The sequence below is a fragment of the Artemia sp. Qi Xiang Cuo genome, chromosome 5, assembly GCF_049724085.1.
Source record: "Artemia sp. Qi Xiang Cuo chromosome 5, ASM4972408v1, whole genome shotgun sequence".
Classification (NCBI taxonomy): domain Eukaryota; kingdom Metazoa; phylum Arthropoda; class Branchiopoda; order Anostraca; family Artemiidae; genus Artemia; species Artemia sp. Qi Xiang Cuo.
Window position 1 is genome coordinate 31,796,010 of NC_142798.1, and position 13,776 is coordinate 31,809,785.

Here is a 13,776-nt window from a genome sequence, read left to right on the forward strand (position 1 = left end):
TTTAGTTTAGAGTTGTTGTTTAGTTTTAGGTAAGAGTTTTAGTTTAGAGTCTTTGTTTAGTTTTAGTTAAGAGTTTTAGTTTAGAGTTGTTGTTTAGTTTTAGTTAAGAGTTTCAGTTTAGAGTTTTAGTTTAGTTTAGTTTTATTTAATAGTTTTAGTTTAAACTTGTTGTTTATTTTTACATATGAGTTTTATTTTAGAGTTTTAGTTTGATATTAGCTTACAGTTTTAGTTAGAGTTATAGCTTAGTTAGAGTCTAGAGTTTCAAGTTAGACTCTCAACACTCAGAGTTTTAGTTAGAGTTATATTTTATTTTAGTTTTAGTTAAGTGTTTTTGGACTTGTAGTTTAGTTTTAACTAAATGTTTTAGCTTATAGTTTTAGACTAGAGTCATAGCTTAGACTTTTTTCATTGCATTTTTAGTTTACTTTAGTTTTAGGTAAGAGTTTTAGTTTTGAGTTTCAGTTTGGTATAAGCTTACAGTTTTAGTTAGAGTTATAGTAGTTAAGAGGTTTTAATTTAGAGTCTTAGCTTAGAGTTTTAGTTAGAGTTATATTTTAGTTTAGTTTTATTCAAAAAAATCATATCAGAGTTTAGAGTCCTATCTCAGAGTTTTAGTTAGAGTTTAGAGTTTTATTTTAGAGTCTTAGCTTAGAGTTTAGGTTCTATATATAGTTTACTTTAGCTTAAGTTTAGAATTTAGAGTTTTAGTTTAGAGTCTTAGCTTAGAGTTTTTTTTTAGAGTTATAGTTTATTTTAGTTTAGATATTGGAGTTTTAGTTTTTAGTCTTAGCTTAGAGTTTTAGTTATAGGTATAGTTTATTTTAGTTTTAATTCAGAATTTTAATTAAGAGTCTCAGTTTAGAGTCTAATTTAGAATTAGAGTTTTGTTTACATTTAGTTAAAAGTTTTTGTTTAGAGTTTAGAGTCTTAGCTAAATGTCTTATCTAGAGTTCAGAGTTTGATTTTAGAATCTTATCTTAGATATTTAGCAATATATAAAGCTTACTTTAGTTTTAGTTTAGAATTCATATTCTTAGCTTAGAGTCTTAGCTTAGATTTTTTTTTTAGAGTTATAGTTTAGTTTAGTTTAGATATTGGAGTTTTAGTTTTGAGTCTTTGCTTAGAGTTTTAGTTAGAGGTATAGTTTAGTTTAGTTTTAGTTAAGAGTTTTAGCTTAGAGTATTAGCCTAGAGTTTTAGTTAGAGCTGAAGTTTAGTTTATATTATTTAATAGTTTTAGTTTATACTTCAGAGTTTTAGTTTAAAGTTGAGAGTTTTAGTTAGAGTTATAGTTCAGCTTAATTTTTGTTAAGAGTTTTAGTTAAGAGTTGTAGTTTAGTTTTAGTTAAGAGTTTCTGGACTTATAGTTTAGTTTTAGCTAAACGTTTTAGTTTAGAGTTTTAGCCTAGAGTCATAGCTTAGAGTTTTTCCTTGCACTTTTAGTTTAGTTTAGTTTTAGATAAGAGTTTTAGTTTAGAGTTTCAGTTTGATATTAGCTTATAGTTTTATTTAGAGTTATAGTAGTTAAGAGTTTTAGTTTAGAGTTTAGAGTTTAAGTTTAGAGTCAGTGCTTAGAGTTTTAGTTAGAGTTATAGTTTAGTTTAGTTTTAATTCAGAGTTTTAGTTTTCAGTATTAGCTTGGAATTTTAGTTAGAGTTATAGTTTAGTTTAGTTTTAGTTAACAATTTTAGTTTAGAGGTGTTGTTTAGTTTTAGATAAGAGTTTTAGTTTAGAGTTTAGAGTTTTAGTTTAAGTTTTAGTTTAGTTCTAGTTTAGAGTCTAGAGTTTTAATTTAGAGTTTTAGCTTAGAGTTTTAGTTAGAGTTATAGTTTACTTTAGCTTTACTTTAGAGTTATAGTTTAGTTTTAGTTAGGAGCATTAGTTTAGATATCTGGTTTAGTTTTACCTAAGAGTTTTAGTTTAGAGTTTATAGTTTTAGTTTACAGTTTTACTTTAGAGTTTTAGTTATAGTTATAGTTTTAGTTTAGGTTTAATTCAGAGTTTTAGTTTAGATATTAGAGTTTTAGTTTTGAGTCTTAGCTTAGAGTTTTAGTAAGAGTTAAAGTTTAGTTTAGTTTTAATTCAGAGTTTTAGTTTAGAGTCATAGCTTAGAGTTTTAGTTAGAGTTATAGTTTAGTTTAGTGTTAGTTAAGAATTTTTATTTAGAGGTGTTGTTTAGTTTTAGATAAGAGTTTTAGTATAGAGTTTTAGTTAGAGTTATAGTTTAGTTTAGTTCTAGTTTAGAGTCGAGTTTTAATTTAGAGTGTTAGTTTAGAGTTTTAGTTAGAGTTATAGTTTAGGTTTAGTTTTAGTAAAGAGTTTTAGTTTAGAGTTGTAGATTAGTTTTAGTTAAGAGTTTTAGTTTAGAGTTTAGGGGTTTAGCTTGGAGTATTAGCTTAGAGTTTTAGTTAGAGTTATAGTTTTGTTTAATTTTAGTTAAGACTTGAAGTTTAGACTTCAGAGTTTTAGTTTTGAGTTTAGAGTTTTAGTTAAAGTTATAGTTTAGTTTAATTTTAGTGAAGAATTTTAGTTTAGAGTTATAGTTTAGTTTAGTTGTATCTCAGAGTCTAGAATTTCAAGTTAGACTCTCAGGACTTAGAGTTTTAGTTATAGTTATATTTTATTTTAGTTTCAGTTAAGTGTTTTTGGACTTGTAGTTTAGTTTTAGCTAAACGTTTTAGTTTAGAGTTTTAGTCTAGAGTCATAGCTTAGAGTTTTTTATTGCACTTTTAGTTTAGTTTAGTTTTAGATAAGAGTTTTAGTTTAGATTTTCAGTTTGGTATTAGCTTACAGTTTAAGTTAGAGTTATAGTAGCTACGAGTTTGAGTTTAGAGTTTTAGTTTAGAGTCTTAGCTTAGAGTTTTAGTTAGAGGTATAGTTTAGTATAGCTCTAGTTAAGAGTTCTAGTTTAGGGTTTTAGCTTGGAGTTTAGAGTTTTAGTTTAGAGTCTTAGGTTAGAGTTTTAGTTAGAGTTTTAGTTTTAGTCTAGTTTTAGTTAAGAGTTTTAGTTTAGAGTTATAGTTTAGTTAAGAGTTTTAGTTTAGAGTTTTAGTTTAGCGTCTTAGGTTTCTCCACGTTTAAGTTAGGTTAGGTTAGGTTATCATGAGCGCTCATGATAACTTAACCTAACTTAAACGTGGAGAAACCTAAGACGCTAAACGAAAACTCTAAACTAAAACTCTTAACTAAACTATAACTTCATCTTCTAAATCATCTTCTAAAATCATCTTCTAAAATGTCTCAAACTGTTTCACCTAAATCATCTTCTAAAATTTCTCAAACGGTTTCGCCTAAATAATCTTCTAAAATGTCTCAAACGGTTTCGCCCAAATAATCCCTAAACGTAATTTTTGCGTGTTCCTTTTGTTTTGATATCCCTGCGCTGTCACATTTGAAATTCCCAGGAAACAATTCCCGCGTTAATCTCATCATCTCTAAGGTGTTCTTGGTTACTCTATTAAGGCTTCGATAGAATATTAATTCCAGAATTTATCACTAAGCCTAATGATCAGAGAAGCCATATTTAAAAATATAATATTAATTCATCTCTGTCACTAAAGACCGTTTATCCCCCAGACCTAAAGATCAAAGAAGCCATAATGTTTCTTAATTCCCCTTTAGTGGATCAATAATTCACCGTCAAATTCTGTAAACCAAATTCTCAGAAATCCAGTTCCCCTCGAGTCGATCAATACATTGTCCCGTCAATGCTTATGTGCAAAATTCGCCCCAGAGTCAATTCAATTAGAAACAACAAACAAATCGACCTTGAAAAAGGGGGCATTAACCCCATTAGACTCGATAATCCTTCAATAATCCTTGAATAAATTCTGTAAACCTCGGACTGGTACCCCCTTCCCTACTCAATTTCAAATGGTAATTCTTTTTTACTTTACAGTTTATTTTTAAAACACCTTCATCAATTATCGCTTACTATGAGCAAAAGTTCATTCTTTACTAGGTTGCTTCTAAGGGGCAGCCATGGTACGGAGCCAAAAGCTTGTTTTAGCTGCGGTAATCCACCATAGGGCCAGGATTGTGATTCCGGTGTTTGTAAAAGCGTCACCTAAATAATCCCAACAAGAAGAAGAAAAACAGAATGGAATGCTATTGAAAACGGAATTCTGCGTTTTATTTTACTACAGCGTGTGACATGTTATTGGAACAAGAAAGTTTATGTTAGACTTTGAAGTAAGGAGCTAGGAATGTGTTAGAGAAAACTTTTAAAAGATTTGGTTGAGAAAAAGTTTCCAGCCATTTCTGCAAATAGTCCCCTGACTGCAAATTTTTCCTTGTAGCAAATTTTGGAGAAAATCGACTTTGGGGTTTGGATTTAAATTAAACAACTTTGGCTTCATGAATCTGGGATGTATTTAAAATTTAAGGTACTTTGAAAAAAGATTTAAATTATGATTAAAAAAAAAACGACAACACATTCATTAACTTCGCATTCGACCCAAACAGACAAGGTCTAAAGGAGACAAACAAGCTAAGGCATGTACACATTGCATAAACAATATTGTGAAAAATTAAGTAAACATTAGTTTTTAAAACGAAAGTAAGGAGTGAAATTAAGAGTTAAAACAAACGAAATAAAAGTATACGCGAAATTGGCCACTACCCCCTCCACCTATTATGTTCCGCATACTGGGGGTCACAAATTCTACTGTTCCACAAAGAATAGAACATTAAAATTTGTAAACCCAACCCACACCCCGGCAAAAGCCGCAATCCAAACCTGCAATCTGTTTTGAGCCATGTTATCGAATTCACAATCTTGATTATAATTCATGGCACTGATTGTTAGTAAAAACATTTTATGTTGACCTTCGGCACAAAGGTATATTTACGATGCATATTATGAATTTAAGATCCGATTAGTCAGTGGAAAGAGCACTGAATATCTTCCTGAGTTAGGCTTTACAAGAACTATTAACAACAAACCATGTTGATTTGATACATTATTATTAGCAGGGGCGTCATTTGGGTGGGGAGGGGGGCAATTGCCCCCAATAATATGGAGAAAAAAACTATTATATATCCCATACCCCTTGATATCTGGATATGGACCCCTCTTGCCCCCCCACTAATTAAAAAACTGGAGATTCGCCCCTGATCGTTATTAGACACATTTGAGCTTAAGTTTTTCATAGTTGCGACAGTAGTGGCCAGTAGCTGCAACCTAATAGAGATCAAACCACGGTCCATACCTACCGAAAGTTTTAAAAGGTGCTTTGAAAAAAAAATAAAAAAAAAAAAGAAACAGTCTGATAAGGAAAACTTGGCATTTGAAGCTCATCCAGGAATAGTAACTATTATTTCAGTTAATCTTCATAGTAAAAGTGTATTGCGTGCATCACATTTATGGCAATTTCAAAGAACAGTCAGAATCCCAAAGAAAATGGCATTGAGTTGAAACAAAAAAAAATATGTACTATTTTTACATTACGGTTATAAACGTTATAGAGGATAATTACAATCCCTCGCCTTGAACATCAAGGAAAATCATTTTTGTAGCATAGGTAGCCTACAACTACAACAGATTTATATGATTTCCCCCCCAAGGGATGATCATATAAAAACAGTGCCTTAGAATCGAAGGAGGAGGCTCATTAGAATGAGAATCACAATATTTGCGTCCTTTTAAGGACGCAATATTTTGCAATATATTGCGTCCTTACAATCTTGATTATAACTCATGGCACTGATTGTTAGTAAAAACATTTTATGTTGACCTTCGGCACAAAGGTATTTTTACGATGCATATTATGAATTTAAGGTCCGATTAGTCAGTGGAAAGAGCACTAAATATCTTCCTGAGTTAGGCTTTACAAGAACTATTAACAACAAACCATGTTGATTTGATATATTATCATTAGCAGGGGCGTCATTTGGGTGGGGTGGGGGGCAATTGCCCCCAATAATATGGAGAAAAAAACTATTATATATCCCATGCCCCTTGATATCTGGATATGGACCCCTCTTGCCCCCCCCCGAATTAAAATACTGGAGATTCGCCCCTGATCGTTAGTAGACACATTTGAGCTTAAGTTTTTCATAGTTGCGACAGTAGTGGCCAGTAGCTGCAACCTAATAGAGATCAAACCACGGTCCATACCTACCGAAAGTTTTAAAAGGTGCTTTGAAAAAAAAAAAAAAAAGAAACGGTCTGATAAGAAAAACTTGGCATTTGAAGCTGATCCAGGAATAGTAACTATTAGTTCAGTTAATCTTCATAGTAAAAGTGTATTGCGTGCATCACATTTATGGCAATTTCAAAGAACAGTCAGAATCCCAAAGAAAATGGCATTGAGTTGAAACAAAAAAAAATATGTACTATTTTTACATTACGGTTATAAACGTTATAGAGGATAATTACAATCCCTCGCCTTGAACATCAAGGAAAATCATTTTTGTACCATAGGTAGCCTACAACTACAACAGATTTATATGATTTTCCCCCCAAGGGATGATCATATAAAAACAGTGCCTTAGAATCGAAGGAGGAGGCTCATTAGAATGAGAATCACAATATTTTGCGTCCTTTTAAGGACGCAATATTTGCGACAAAGTGATACTTTTTAGACTGAGAGATGCCGTAGACAAAGTTTTAAGAGAAGAGCAGTGCGGTTTTAGAAAAGGTAGAGGATGTGTTGACCAAATTTTCACTCTTAGGTTAATAATTGAGAATTGCCTAAGTTTTCAAACACCTTTGGTCCTCAGTTTTATAGATTATGAGCAAGCGTTCGATTCTGTTGATAGAGGAGCTTTAGTAAAGGTTTTATCCTTGTATGGTATACCAGACAAATACATTAAAGTGATTAGTGCTATGTACAAGAATAACACTGCTGCGGTTAAGGTAGGAAATGAGGTTAGCAGCTGGTTTTGTATTAAATCAGGAGTTAAGCAGGGTTGTGTTCTATCCCCCTCTATATGGATCATTTTGATGGACTTTGTCTTAAGGAGTACAGGAAAGGCAATGGGAGGACACGAAATCAAATGGAGAAGAAAAAGTTTTATGGGCCTAGAGTATGCTGATGATTTAAGCGTCCTAGATGAAAGTACGCGCAAAGTGAAGGAAGTTTTTGAGTTTTTGTGGGTTCAGGGTGCTAGAATTGGTTTGAAAATTAATGTTAGGAAGACTAAGTCACTAAGGCTAGGAATAAGTGAAGATGAAAAGGTGACGTTGGGTAATGAAAAGATTGATCAGGTGGGCAGCTTCACTGACCTTAGTAGTATTATTAGTAAAGATGGTGGGAGCAGTGAAGATGTTAAAAATAAAATAGCCAAGGCTCAGGGTGGTTTTTCACAGTTAAAAAAAAGTCTGGAAGAATAGGAAGATAAGTCTGCGAACCAAGATTAGAATCTTAGAAGCTACAGTGATGACAGTGGTCAAATATGGCTCTGAAGCATGGACGCTCCGAAAAGCGGATGAAGATTTGCTAGATGTTTTCCAGAGAAATTGCTTAAGGATTGTTCTGGGTACCCGGCTGACTGACCGTATTTCAAACAATAGGCTATACGAAAAATGTGGTTCAATACCGCTTTCTAGGTCTATAATGAAAGAAAGGTTGAGGTGGTTAGGGCATGTTGTTCGGATGAAGGATGACAGATTGCCAAAGATTGTTCTTTTCGGCCAACCATCTAGGGCTAAACGGAAAGCAGGTCGTCCCCGTCTGGGTTGGGAGGACGTCATAAAGAAAGATTTAAAGGAAATGGGAACTTCGTGGACGGGTGTAAAAAGGGAGGCTTTGAATAGATTGGGGTGGAGGAGGAGCGTGCGTAGCTGTGTTGGCCTCAGGCGGCTTGGTGCTGCGATGAGTTGTTAGTAGTAGTAGTAGTAGATTGTCCGATCCTAAATTTTAAGTAATTTTGTTTTTTAGAGCTTCAGTCTATTAACATGGGTCACACTTACTTACATTTGTATTACGCTACTCTAATTACCCATTTTGCCGTTAGAGTGTTCCTATAATGATGTTTTAAGAATTCTAATCACCCCGAAAATGTGCGTGCCTCGAAATATTCATTCGAAAATCGTCGTTTAAAATAAACGACATGAATTGTAGAATCATCGTTTCCATTGTTTTCAAGTTCAGTTACTCTAACGAACCTTTTTTTTTGTAAGGATATCTCCCACAGATACCATAACAAATAATGTGAATCATGACAAATAATGTGAAGGTGGTCTGTTGCACCAGAACCTCAGATATTAAATAAAAAAAACAATTTTTTTCCGCTGAAAGTAAGGAGCAACATTAAAACTTAAAACGAAAAGAAATTTTTACGTATATAAAGGGGTTTGCCCCCTCCTCAACACCCCGCTCTTTACGCTAAAGTTTGAGTTTTGTCCCAATTCTTTAATAATAACTCGTTAAACACAAGGGTCGTTTAATTAGAACAATAAGACGGGTTTTTTTAAGTACCAAAAAACTTTAGCGTAAAGAGCAAGGTGTTGAGGAGGGGCAACATCCTTTATATATGTAATAATTTTTGTTCGTTTTAAGTTTTAATGTTGCTCCATACTTTCAGTTGAAAAACTTGTTTTTTTTTAATTTGATATCTGAAGGCTCTGGTGCAGGAGACCACCTTCACATTATTCATCCTGATTGTTTCCTGTTGAGCCATTCGTGAAACTCAGGGTGAAAAGGAACTTGACCTCTGCAAATGCGCATTTTAATCGGACTTGTTTAAGGTATCCTAGTCATCCTTTTGCTGATTACAGTCAGTTCGAAGTGTGATACTTCTGGATAACATTCCATTAAAGGGGAAAGCTTAAGTCTGACTTAGGTCTAAATAAGGTTAGTCAATTCCTCTTCAGAGCTGTTCTGAATTTGACTGGTTAAGTTCTTGTCTACTGCTTATAAAAAAAAAAAGTTTATTACAGAAATTGCTATAATTAAAAAATTGTACAATGGAAAGTGGGCATACAGTTAAATGACAAAAATAATTTCTAACTTGTAAGACATTGTTGAGTATTTCCCACGCATCAATAATATAACCCAGAGAGAGAGAGGGGGGTTATGATCCATCGTAGTAAGTTTGAAAAAAAGAAGTCATAAAGTATTTAGAATAAAAGATATCAACGTGATGAATATTTCTTTACAGTTTGCTCTTTACTAGGTTGCAGCTACTGCTACAACCCTGATATTCCAATTACTAAAAAAGATAAACTTAGTTAGATAACAAATTTTTGCCAGGTTTGTTATTCATTAAAAAAGAACAAAAATTAACCCCATATATGGAAAATAGAAACTATATGTGCAAAGAACAAAATAGAAACTTAAAACCAACTAAACATATGGCTGCTCAGTCTATTCTACAGTTTTCTATGAAACTAAAAATGATTTGTGATAATAACTCAAATATTTTTAGTTTAATAAAGTGCTGGTATGGCATAATTTTAGAAATATGGGAAATTATTACGACTTCGTTTAGTTGAGCCATATTTATAGAAATGTGGGTACTTATCTGTTAGCCAGTATACACTCAAGAATTTGGATTTAAAGGTACGGGGTTGAAACAACTGAGACGCTTGGGGGATAGATAGGATATATACAATTTGGGCTGCACAGCTTTAGCTGTAACCTTCTAATTACAGGTACAACTCCAAGTGTATTGAGCGAGTATGTAAAGAATAAATATTCAGTTTCAAGCTTTGTAAATCTAATACGACTTCGTTTAGTTGAGCCAGTTTTACAGAACTTTTCTGTAAAAGTTCTGTAAACTTTTCTGTAAAAGTTCATTTGTCACTTTTCTTATCCAAGACGCAATAATTTTTGTTCGTTTTTTTTTGTAAAAAGAGAGCATAAAAAACTAAAAATTGGATTTTTTCATTAATTTAAAAAAATTGTCAGAAAAATTTCAAAAAGAGTGAGGGGCAATAATGAAACCTGAAACCATCAGAAAGAAAGACGACAGATGAAGTAGCTAAGCCTTGGACGTCACTGGGATATTATGGTTCAGAAGCTTTCATCCCGGGCTTCCACTATCCCCAAATTTTCGGGGAATTCCCCGAAAATCTATGTGTTTCCCCGAAATTTTTTCCCCCTGAATCCTCAAAATTTCCCCGAAAATCACCCATTCACGGTGTCACCTCCAGTGACTATCCCAAGCAAATATTACTTTACGTACCATAATTTTTCACTGTTCTCATGTTCGTTAATTTTTGTCTCCTGTGTTACTTTGCATAAAAACCAGACCGATACAATTTAAGTATAGACGGTTCTTCATATGTTCACAAAAGTATATTTTTTCTAAATTTAGATTAAGCCATTTCGAATGCAGTATTCCGAATGCTATAGGATTCTTACATTTATATCATTCGTGGTCAAGACAATCTTGACAAAACTAGCCAAGAATTATACTTGAAGTTTTTTAAAAACGTTGAGTTGGATTTGGGGTTTTGAAATTGAACTTCTAAAAGAGAATTGTTTTAGAAAAGCCAATCGTAAGCTTAAATTTTGTTTTCTTTTGCTATTTTTGGTTTTGGACATACTGTATTAACGTTTAATACCTAATGATTGAACGCATGATATATTGAAGGAATTCTTACCGTTTAAATTTTTGTTTCATTCGGTGGGTAAACATTGTTCTGTTCTGTTTTATCTGAGGATTGTATTTGTCATACCACCTTTTATCCTCAAACGTATTCACCTTACATTCCCCTTACAATTATTATTCTGGTCCCTTCACCCTTGTAATGTTTTAGTGAACGTAATATTTTAAACTGCAGTTTTAGGATCTTTTTACGTTCTTCCAAAGCTGTAAGTTACGCGACGGAAATTTTACGAAAAATATATTCTGCTCAAATTAGGGATAGCCTAGTAAATTTACTTAATTATCTAGGCCTACCTTTACAACATCTAATGCTTGTACAGTTAGTAACCCTGTGTGAAGGCTTATCCTGAGATAGAACCGTTGGGTAATAATGCCAAATAATGTTAGTGTGAAGAAACAGAATAAGTAACTTTTGTATGATTTGTAGCCTATAGCTATCATGTCCTGGCATTTGAGGGGCTGATATAAAAATAAGACTACAATAAGTAATATATTTGGAACATGGACGGCAGCAGGGGTGGGGGTTAATCGGTGACTATATAGTAATTATGAGGTAAACAAAATAAAAGAAAGTATATTCGAAGCAAAAACTGAAAAAAAATGTATATTCCGAGGAAGCATTTTCTGCAGGGAGGGTGGGTATTTTCCGGGGGGTACTTTCAGCGCGGGAGTATTTCATGTGATTTTTTTGGGAGGGGGATGGGGTATTTTTTTTGTTTTTTTCCGCGCGGGTATCTTTTGGGTGGGAGGGGTAAACACCTAGAACCGTAGAATATACATGAAAAACCAATAATGCGTTAATTGTCGTCAAAATTTCCTTTTTAATGGAAGTTTAAATTTACTTTTTTCTAATTTAGTTCCTGTTTGTTCTAAGTTTTAAAATTGCCCCTTACTTGTAGGTTGAATTTTGTCTATTTGACTTACCTATCTAGAAACCGCGAAAAATATTTGTTTTCGTTTTTCAATATTATTAATGAATTACTGAAATTAATGACTTAATGAAAAATTGCTACTGGTATTTACAGTTCACATGTGTTCAAACAGTTAGTGGTGATGAACTGTAAGTAAGGAGTGACCCAGCTCAATACTAACCGAAACTGTAAAAACCGGAATTTTGACACTAATAGATAGGCTACATCAAAAGAATCGGCTTATTATGCTGATTTCGAATATATAAGTTTCATTAAGTTCAGTATTACTCTTCAAAGACTACGGGCCTGAGAAAATTTGCTTGATTTTTGAAAAAACACTCCCTAAAAATCTAAAAAAATCTTAACTAAAATAACATCATAGATTCAGTGTATCAGAGAACGCAACTGTAAAGGGTTAAAGCTCTTATCTGAAAAAATGTGGACTTTCCCAGTAGATGTGTTTTTCCCATGTGGTTGGCAATTATGTCCCCTTCCATACCCTTTTCCTCCCAGAATCGTTTGATCAAAATTTAGAGATACCGTAGCCATTTTGTTCAGCATAGTTTAGAGACCCCTTAAATTGGTCTTTGGTGTTAATTTGACCTCCCACAGCCCCTGGGGAAAAGTCTTGAAAATTTGCCCATTTGAAAATTTGACAATTAAAATTTACCCATTGTTTACGTATAATATGTGTTATTGGGAAGTACGCATACTTTTTTTGAGTAAAGGACTGAATTTTCTGTATAAAGATTTTCCGCAGGGAGAAATTTCCATGAAGAAGGTTTCCGGGGGATGAAATTTTGAGGGGAAATTTTACAGTGGAAGGATTTGCTAGAATTCCTAAACGAAATTCTTTTTATTTATTTTAAATTTCTCTTTGTCGATCCAATCTTACGCGTGGAGATGTTAATCGTAAGGGTAATTGTCCGGGATAAATTTTTGACGGGATTGAATTCTCCAGATAATCTTTTCGGGGAGAGGAGGGATTTTTCTGTGGAGGTGGAGCCGGATTTCCTGGCATTAAAAAAAACATTTGAAATAAAAAAAAGTTTTTATTCAGCTGAAAGTACGCCTAATAAGCAACATTCAAACGAACAAAAAAATTACATATATGAAGGGGGTTGCTCCCTCTTCAATACCTCTTTCTTTACGCTTAAGTTTGAATTTAGTCCCGATTCTGTAAGAATGACTGCCGAAACACAATTGTCGTTTAAATAGAACAATGAGAAGCTTAATTTCTAAAAAGCTTCAGCGTGAATAGTCGAGTGTTTAGAGGGGGCAATTCCCCTTATTATGTTATCCTTACTATTCGTTTTAATTTTTAATGCTGCTGCTTACTTTCAGGTGATTTTTTCATTAAACTCCTGGTGTAAGTTCATGTCTGCTTGCCAAAGAATATTTATTAATTTGGAGAAATCATTGCACGTGTTATTGCTCTATATGCCATTATTGCCTTTCTATGCTTTATTTTTGTCCTCTTTCTGAAAATATGTGACATAAAAGTCTCGTTTTCGGGCTTAGAGAATAAAGCAACAAAGATATTTTAAAACCTAAGGCAAGGGAGTTCCAGAATGTAATTCAGCCTATTTTTTAATTTTAAAACAAATTTTAAGTTTTTGCCCCAATGTCAGCAATAAGCGTTTTCAGCTATGGTTTCCAATCCCATGCTTTGGCTCTAAAACCTACTCTGTAAAAGACTTGATTTACTACTTCAATTCAAGCCCTGTTTGAGCCTGAAAACGAAGCTAAAACCAATTTTGGCTCCCAAATTTTCGCAACGAATTTCCAATTTGTTTTTCCCCGAAAATTTCCCGAATTTTGAAGACTTGTCCCGGAAAACTCTCCGAATTCTTAAGACTTGTCCCTGATTTTAAAGATTTGAAAGTAGAAGCCCTGTCCCATTTTCTCAGAGTTCTCAGAGATAAAAGATGTTCTCAGAGATAAAATTGGCATAGGAAGGTGGGATGTAAAGAAACGAAGGAATTACTCCTGAAGTTCAACCAAACCCTGACTAAACAATTTCTACGACTGAAAAGGTCCGAGACGAGACTGGTTACAAAACAAAATTGAACAAATTGGCTATCTCAAAATTTTTGCATTGGATGTGTTTGGGGAAATGGTGGGCGTGAGAGGGGGGGGGGGGTTAGAGAATGGTCACAAAAGCCATAACAGGACTTCGAAATTTCGGGAAAAATCTTTCCAGAATAGGGAGGGGTAAATCCCCATTATGCCAAAAATGTAGGGGAGGGGGGTCATTTGCCCTCTGTTCGCTTTTGACTAATAAAAAAGGCATTAGTACTTTCAAT

The 13,776-nt window shown here is 33.4% G+C and overlaps 1 protein-coding gene across 2 annotated transcripts in view; it reads left to right on the top strand.

Annotated features, from left to right (window-relative positions):
* The window catches only part of Nos (Nitric oxide synthase), a 614,880-nt gene that overhangs the window by 47,468 nt on the left and 553,636 nt on the right, over positions 1-13,776 (top strand). Inside the window, exon 1 of one of the 2 annotated variants that reach the window (XM_089089494.1) lies at positions 8,750-8,800. The exons of the other annotated variant lie outside the window; for it this stretch is intronic. The gene's annotated coding sequence lies outside the window, so the exon portion shown is untranslated. Of the gene's footprint in view, positions 1-8,749; positions 8,801-13,776 lie in introns of those variants that run through there. 2 annotated transcript variants of the gene reach the window in all.